Source organism: Buteo buteo, chromosome 2 (assembly GCF_964188355.1).
Source record: "Buteo buteo chromosome 2, bButBut1.hap1.1, whole genome shotgun sequence".
NCBI classification, from domain to species: Eukaryota; Metazoa; Chordata; class Aves; order Accipitriformes; family Accipitridae; genus Buteo; species Buteo buteo.
In genome coordinates, this window is record NC_134172.1 from 78423251 (window position 1) to 78431574 (window position 8324).

Here is an 8324-nt window from a genome sequence, read left to right on the forward strand (position 1 = left end):
AGCTCGTTAATGAACGCCGATAATTCACCGTGATCGTGAACCGCGCGGCCTTTCCGCCCTCCTCACCCGTCGGCCTCCGCTGGTTTTGGGGCTCCCGCCTCGGTTGGAAGGCGGCTGCGGGGTGCCCGGGGCTTTCCCCAGCACCCCCAGGCCACCCCCGGTTGCCCTGCCACGGGGACGGGGGTCATCGCCCGCTTCCAGATGCGCCTCAAAAATCAGTTTTTCGGCCCGCAGCTGGCACCGAAAAGGGGGAAGCGATAGCAGGAGAAGGAGGTTTCGCCCTTCCCCACTGCGGGCAGGCAGAGCTCAGCCCTCGGCAACAAACCTGCCCGTCGTTTCGGAGGGGCTGGAAGCGAAGCGGGAGCCAAAACTCCCCCGGCAGTGCCGGCTCCATCTCTGCCTTGGTTTTGTGAAGCGCGTCAGGGCGCGGGGAAGCCCTGGGCTGCTCAGCTTCCATCGATTTTACAATCCACTTCGTTGAAAACCCCGCTGGGTTGGAGTCTCGTTTCCAGCTACTTTCGTTTTCAGAGCCTTTTTCACTTGGGTCACTTCGCCTTGCCCAGGACAAGTGTGAAAAGGGAAGCGAATATAAATGGGGAAATGGGCATGAATTTTTCAGAGCCCTTTCCAACAGCGCGCCTCGGCCGCCCAGAGCAGAGGGTTTGCAGTTCACACTCGCCAGCGCTCCTGGAAATGCCCTTTCTGCGTCACGGCCCATCACCACCATCCACGCTGTGTGTCTGCTTGTCCTGGAAAGGACGGGGAGCATTTCAACAGCTCAGCTTTTTATTTTGGGTTTGGTTTTTTTTTGGGGGGGGGTGGTTATTGTGAAGTTTGGAGCTGCATCACAGGTCCCATTTCAAAGCTGAGCTCAGTGGAAACCCAGGGAGTGGCTGAACACTGAGCCCATGTGAAAAATCTGGATTTTTCCAGGCTTACCAGAGCCCGGATTCCTGAAAATCTGGCCCCGAGAGGTGGCTGCAGCAGGAGGAGCCAGGAGGGCTGTGGCTCGCAGGGAGCTGCGGTGGCCTCTGCCAGCTCTGCCAGGCACGAAACCCCACTGCCAAATCCAGCCTCACTGCACGGCCAGGGATCAGGCTGTGCCTTGTGGGGACACGGAGGATCGCCCTTCAAAGATCCACTGCTCCAACGGCTAATTTCACTCTTGCCTTCAAGTGCTAGCTTTTAATTAAATGCATCATGCTGCCAACTTAATTATTCCCCATCCCAAGCCCTTGTAGGGTGTTGGGAAGCGGAAAGCAATCCTGCATTTGGGGCAAGGGAAAAAAAATAATAAAAAATTCTCTTTGTGGAGGATCATTGCTTTCATTCGAAACTGCTGCGGCTCTGCCGGGGCTGGGCAGTAATTTGGGAGCAAAATGTCTGCACTGTCTGCAGAGGCATTCGCTCACCCTGGCAGCCGCTGCTTCGCACCCTCCATGCTCCCCCGAGTTCCCCTTTTGCTGCTGCTGGGCTTTTCTCTCGGTTGGGGCTTTTTTTTTTTTGCCATTTGCTGGCGAACGCTGAAATGTCAGGCCTGGGGCCGGTTCCCTTTGCTGATCCCCTTCCAGCCGTGCGGAGGCGGAGGGGAGGGAAAGGGCCAGCTTTGACGAGGGGGGGGACGTCTCGTTTGGGAGGCAAACGGCATCTCCCTGCGCCTGGGCATCGTTCCGTGTCTCTGGAAAGCGCACGTCCCCGGGCAGCATGTTATTTTCCAGCCCTGGCAGAGACCGAGTTACGAATCACGGCTGTTTTCCAGCAAAACAAGGAATTGCGTGAACGGCCACGTGGGTGGGAAGCGGCACCCATGGGTGTCCTCGGCCACCGCAGCTCCCAGGATGGGGATGCTCCGGATGAGCACCGATGTTTCCCAGCCGCCGGTTCCCTGCGTCCGCGCCGGGCTTGGGCAGGCGCTGCTGCTCTGTGGCTTCGCTTGGAAGCCAACGCGATCTGGGCTCCGTGCCCCCTTTTAAAGCAAGCCCTGACCCAGATTTCCCTGCCCGCTGCAAAGCCGGCAGGGCTCTGCTCTCCCCGTCGCCCCTCCCTGCGGCTGGAAAGGGCCCAGCAGAGCAGTCCTGGCTCCTGCTCGTTAAGCCAGTGGCTATTAGCCCCGTCGGGAGCCAGCCTGCACTGACTGATAGAGCCCTATCGCGTTTTGCCCGGCCAAGCGCGATTCCCAGGTGCGAGGCTCTAACGGAGCATCCCCCCCCCCGTGCAGGAGGGGCGGCCGGTGGGGCTATCTCTGCTCTGCAGACGGGCACCCAGACGCAGCGGTGATGGCCTACGGCTGGCCCTTGGCACTGCCTGCTCCCCCCACGGCAGTGCCCCCCGTCCCCGCCGAGCTCCCAGCGTATCCCACCCCTTGGCCCCGGCAGGGGGTCCGTGCCTGGGGTGACGCGGGGGGCACAGCATCGCCCGCGGGGTGCAGCGGGGAGAGGGGCACGGCTGGGTGGCCTCTGGCGGAGTGTGGGTGCAGCATGATCGTGCTGCCTGTCTGTCCATCCATCATTTCGTCCATCCGTCTGTCTGGCCATCCGTCTGTTCGTGCATCCGTGTTTCTGTCCATCCATCTGTCCATCCCTGTGTCCATCTGCCCATCCATTTGTCCATCCGTCCATCCGTCTGTCCATCCATCCATCCGACCATCCATGGCTCCCCAGCAGAGCCAGACCCCACTCACGGTTACAGATCCAACCCCTCCTTGGAGAGCTGTCATCCGCTCACCGTCACCCACACTGGGCGGCTGCACGGGATGGCATTTACCTGGGCATTGGTGACCAAACACACACTTAAGAGCAAAAAACAGCATTCAAAAATGGCGTGTGCACCAGCCCCCCGCCCCTCCTGGCTAGTCCTTTGCTCCTTGCGGTCTCACAGCACAAAGGTGGCAGTTGGGAACTGGGAACATCAGGGGGTCCCCCACGAGCGTCACTCCCCAAGCATCACCCCAGGGGATGCCCAAGCCCCCCTTGCGTGCCGCCCAAAAAAACCCATTTTACGCTTCAGGTGAGACAGATCCTCTTTCCCCGACCCCCGGGGCGGGAGCGGGGGGCACGGGGCGGTGTTGGCGTTCCTCTTTCCCCGTCCACTGCCGTCCCCTGCGTGCTGTGGGGTATCGCCTGCCCGCTGCCACAGCAGCCGCCCGCCCGGTGCTGCCTTCCCCTTTTCTCCAAACCCAAAATAGCCCCCGGGTTGTGGTGGGGGGATGCCGGGGGCGATGCTTCCTCTTTCTGAGCCGCTGGGGAAAGGATGGGGACTCTCAGGCAGGGCTGAACTGAGGGGACGTGGGCGCAGCGGCTGGGGCCAGAGGACAGACGTCAGGTGTGGGGCCCGTGGGTCGGATCCGGAGCATCCTCTGCGGGATGCCCCGCTCATTGCCTGGACCAACCCAACATCCCCCACATTGCCATCTCCCCGCCGGTGCGGATCGCTCGGCGCGGAGACATGGACCGTGTGGCTCCGTCCCATGGAGCAGCCTGGGGTGGGTTGGGGTCCTGCCATCCCCTGGGGGGGTCCCCAAACCCACCTCCCTGCCCTGAGCAGAAAGCCCCGCGTACCCACGGGCTGCCCGAGGGGTTCCCGCCTGGGTCCCGCTCTTCCCCGGAAAGTGCCGGTGACTTCTTGGCCAACGGCTGGGCTTCCCCTGCTCCCCCCCAAAATGCCCTCATGAGCCATGGGACAGATCCCAGCCAGGGAAGGTCGGACTCCTCTCCGCATCCAACTGGCCTCCTCCCGCTTCCTTTGGGGCCAGACTCGGAGCACCGTCATTGCACCCCTCCGCCTGGAAATGGGTCCCTTAATTTCTGCTTTGTTACCCTGGCTCCTTTGGGTGCTCTCAGCTCCGAAGCAGCTCCGGGGGCTGCCTGAGCACACCGTGCCAGCCGCCAGCACTGCCTCCCCGGCCGTGGGGTTTCTCTCCGGTCCCCACCTCATCTTCTCTTGAACCAAACTCATGCCTCTCGTTTCCACCCTCGTCACCAGGAATTCCCCTGGCAGCGTTTGGGCTGAAGTTGCTCACCTCCGGCCGTTGCAGAGCCCTGGGAACCACCAGCGCCCTGGGGCAGGAGGGATCGCCCTGCTCCAGCCCCACGCCAGCACCCTCCTGCCCACGAGCCCCATCCCCGTGGCCAAACCTCCCCCCCCAGGGGAATGTGGGGGTTCCTGTGGGGAAGCCTCTGGTCCCGGGACTTCCCGTGCACTCACAGAGTGACCTGGGAGCGTGCACACACTGACAGGGACACGTACAGTCATGGGGACAGGGGACACGTGGAGCCGAAGGACCAAATGGGTGACAGAGCCACGTCCCATCCCTGGGACCTTGAGCTTCCCAGCCTGGCTGGGGCACAAGGGATGCTTCCCGGTGGGGGGAGACACGGGGTGCAAGAGCTGCCACCGTGGCTGTGAGCGGCTCTGGGCATCAGCGTGGGATGTCCTCGCTGGTAGCCAGCATGCCTGGGAGCCGGGGGAAGGATCCGGCCCTCCAGCCCTCCCTCGTGCTCCTGTCAGGAAACAGGCTGGGCAAAAATCCTCCTCCTCCTCCCCGCTTCTGCCTGATTTTTCCCTGCCCTGCCCAGGGCTGCTCGGGGACCTGCTTCCCACCCTGCTAACCTCGCCCTGGGATCCATCCAGCACCATCTGCCGCTTGGAAAAACCCTGCTCCCTAAGCTGCTTTAATCCCCAAATCCTATCTGTGTCCCGCAGTCGGCGTGAGCCGCCAGCGACGAGCATCTCCCCCGGCTCCCGCAGCCCACGCTCCCCGGCAGCCCACGGCCACGCTCGCTGCGGCTCTCCCGGCTTTTCCCTGCCCGTGGTGCCGGGGTTGGTTAGGTGCTGGACAGGATCCAGCCAGCCCAGCCCCTGCGCTGCAGGAAAATGCAAAATACTTGGAGACGAGAGGGAAGAAAATCAATAAATGATGCCCGACGCTTCCGCCTCCCTGCCCTCCTCTCTGCCCCAGGGAGCGGAGCGAGCTCTGCAGTCAGGGCAGAAGGCTGGGGAGCAGGATGCGGCCCAGGATCAGGAGGCAGCAGAGGGGAGAGAACCCCCAGGGCTGGGAGCTGCGGGGGGGGCAGCTGGCAGGAGAAAAAAAAGGGAGCGAGAGGCTGGGGAGAGGTGGGAGAGGAGATGGGGGGAACGAACCGGCGGCAAAAGAGCCGAAATGGGGAGCAGACAGACTCTGCGGCTCAGGAAGCCGGGGCCAGAGGAGCGGGGGGCCGGGGGGGGGTGTCTCCCCCCTGCTCTCCCCGCCGAGGAAGCGCAGGGGAGAGCTTCCCGGAGGATGTGGGGCATGGGAGGGTGGGGGAAGAGGAAACGCCGGAGACAGCTGCACAACATCTGGCAGCAGCACAGCCCCCCCGGGACCCCGAGGCGGCCGAGCACAGGGCAGGGGGGGCCGAGCCAGCGCGACGCTTCCCGCCACCCCTCCGCCGCCAGATGTGCACCCCGCTTCCCCCCCCCATGGCCTGCAACCCCCTTTGGCCCCCCGCACCCCCCCACCCTTCCTCCCCGCCAACTCCTTTCCTCCGGGACGTGCCCGACACCTGCTTCCAGTTCAGTCCCAGTTCGCCGGCGCTCCCAGGACCCCTCGGTCCCCGCAACGCCCGAGGGACACGCGGCCCCGTCACCTCTGGCATCCCCATCCTTTGATGGCCTTCCCGGCTCTCGCGGGGAGGGCTGGGGGGGGACCGTCAGCTTGTGTGCCCAAATGGGGCGCGTTCCCCTCCGCGGCACCGTGGTGCCATTGCCCAGCGCCATGCCAGGCACCCAGTAGCTCCAGCCCCACGCTGGGACCCGGCAGAGCGCGGCAGAGGGTGCAGGACCACCCCATCCCGGCATTTCCCACCCAATTCCTCCTGCCCTGGATCCTTCTGGATACAGATTGCCCTGGGGAAGGGAGCTGCCCATCGCCCAGCCCTGGCAAATAGCTGGGTAAGGTTGAAAAGCAAGACAGGATTAGCCGCGGGCAGGGAAAATAGCCTCTCCTCAAAAATAGCTTCCTGGGATTAAAAATAGCCAGAGGTCCCAAAGCCGTTGCTGCAGGGGGATGCAGGCACCAGCTGGACCGGGCCACCCGCTCCCGTGCCGTGGGACAATTAGGGGCATTATGGGGAGCTTAGGGCTCCTCGGAGCCATCTGGCCACGGGCAAAGCCCCTCAGCACCGTCCCCGCTGCAGGATCAGGCCCACTCTGGGTGATCCCAGTGAGCCCTGCGGTGGGGATGGTCCCCAAACCCCGGTTATCCCCCTTCCCGGGGCAAGTCCCCAGGGGTGCTCTGGGCAGTCCCAGAGCATAGAGCAGGGTTTTCCCCGTGGGCAGGATCAGGCCCGGCCGGGGGCAGGCGCAGGTGAAGCCCAGCCTGAAGTTTTGTGGGTGTCCCATGGCACGGGGGCTGCCCCGCTCCCGGCACTGGAAACCCCCAGCTTGGGGTGATGCTGGGACACAGCCAGCCCCCTCCCCATCCTGGCCAGCCCCGGGGGTTTCTGCCCTGTTTTACACCCTGCAAACTCCCGTCCCTCTCCCAGGAGCTTGGGCAAGGCTGCTTGACCCTGACAGCTCGGGCTGAAACGGAGCAAAACGATTGCCCCTTCCCCCTGCTCGGGCAGGACACCCCCGGGCAGCCCCCCGCCAGCAGCCGCATAGGGCTTCGACCCCATAGCATCTGCCAGCCACCCCGGGGATGCCCACAGGACTGGGGGGACACTGGTGGGACATGTCCCCCTTCCTCCCAGCACAGAGAACCGACGGGTGCCCTTCCCACCGGCTACCCCGGCTGCACCACGCTGCTCATCCCCACAACGTAGGAAAACGGCATCAAAACTGGCTGGTGGCCCCTGGGCTGTGAACGTGGAGCTCAGGTTTTCCCAGAAAGCTCCGGCACAGGCTGAGCCCCGGGTGCCAGCGGTGATGGCCACGCCATGGTGTGCACTGAGCCGAAGCCACCGGCACTGGTGGGGAGGTGGCCACGGGCATCACCGCCACATTGGGGACCGGAGGCAAAGGTGGTCTCCGTGATGAGGGGCAAGGACTAAAAGCCACCGGCAATTGCCGTGTCCCTGGCACAGCTAGCCCTGGGAGGGGGAATGGGAGCTGGATTTGACATTTTCACCTCCACCTCCTGTTTTCTGCTCTCCTCCCACCCGGTGCTTGGAAACAGCTCCTCTTTCTCTCCCTGCTCTTCTTCCCGCGTTTCCGCTGGTCGTGGGCTTTGCACAACATCTCCCGGTGGGAGAAGGAGAGCAGGGACCTCCTCCTGCTCAGACAGGAGGGCTGGGGGGTGTGGGGGCAGGCGGAGGTCCCGCAGGCGAAAAGATTTGAGCAGGAGCCTTGCAAAGAATAAATCCTCAGCTCCTGGAGTCATGGGAAAGTGCAATTCACCCGGCTCTCTTTGCTACAGCCGTGGGGACGGCTGGCAGGGGACGGTGGCATCCCAGTCTCCAGTGGGAACAGCCACCCTCGGGGACCGGCAAGGTGGGGGGAGCCTTTCCGTGCCCCCCCTCCAGTTATCATCAGCTCCATCCGCTCCCCAGCCCCCCTCTGCCCCTGCCGGGCATTAGCCAGCTGATCCCGCTCGCAGCCTCCCTAAGGCACTTACAGGGGTTAAAAACAGCAACTGTCCCAGCCCTGACCCCAGGGGACCCTCTGACGTCCCCAGCTCCCTCGGGGTGCTGGCACTGCCCTGGTGCAGGGTGGGCACCCTGGCCACCCCCCTGCATGGGTGTCATCGTCCCCCACCACCCCATTCCAGGACGGTCATGGGTGTTATCTCCCGGTCACCCCATCTCCTCCCAGCTGGGGCGGTGGGGGCAGATGTGGGGTGACCCCCCCTACCCCCATTGCCTCCTCCCTGCCTGCCTGCAGGGTGGGGGGGGGGGTGGTGGGTGATGCTAATAAAGGGTGCTGAGCTGGGGGACCATGGCGGGGGCTCTGCTGCCAAGGGCCGTGGCGCAGGGCAAGGTGGTCCCCCAGCACCCAGCTGGTGCCCCCCTCCCAGCGCCCTCCAGTCTGCCTTCCCCCCAATCCTGCCCGAAGGCAGGGAGATGAAAGCGGGGCTCACGCTGCCCTGCCTGCCCTGCCTGTCCTGCCTGCCCACATCCTTCCCCACACATTCCTCTCCCTCCTTCATCTCTCCGGGGGTGCCCGTCCGCACTCAGCACCACAGCAACCCAGGCTGGAGGAGACCTTGGCGTTTTCCCCTCTGTTAAAAATAGCATGAGATTTATTTTCTGGCAGCATGGAAAGCCCCCGGGGCGGACGAGAGGAAGCAGCCGGGCTCGGGCAGGCCGGGGCGGTGGGGGGAGAGCGCAAAGGGCAGGAAATAACCCCCG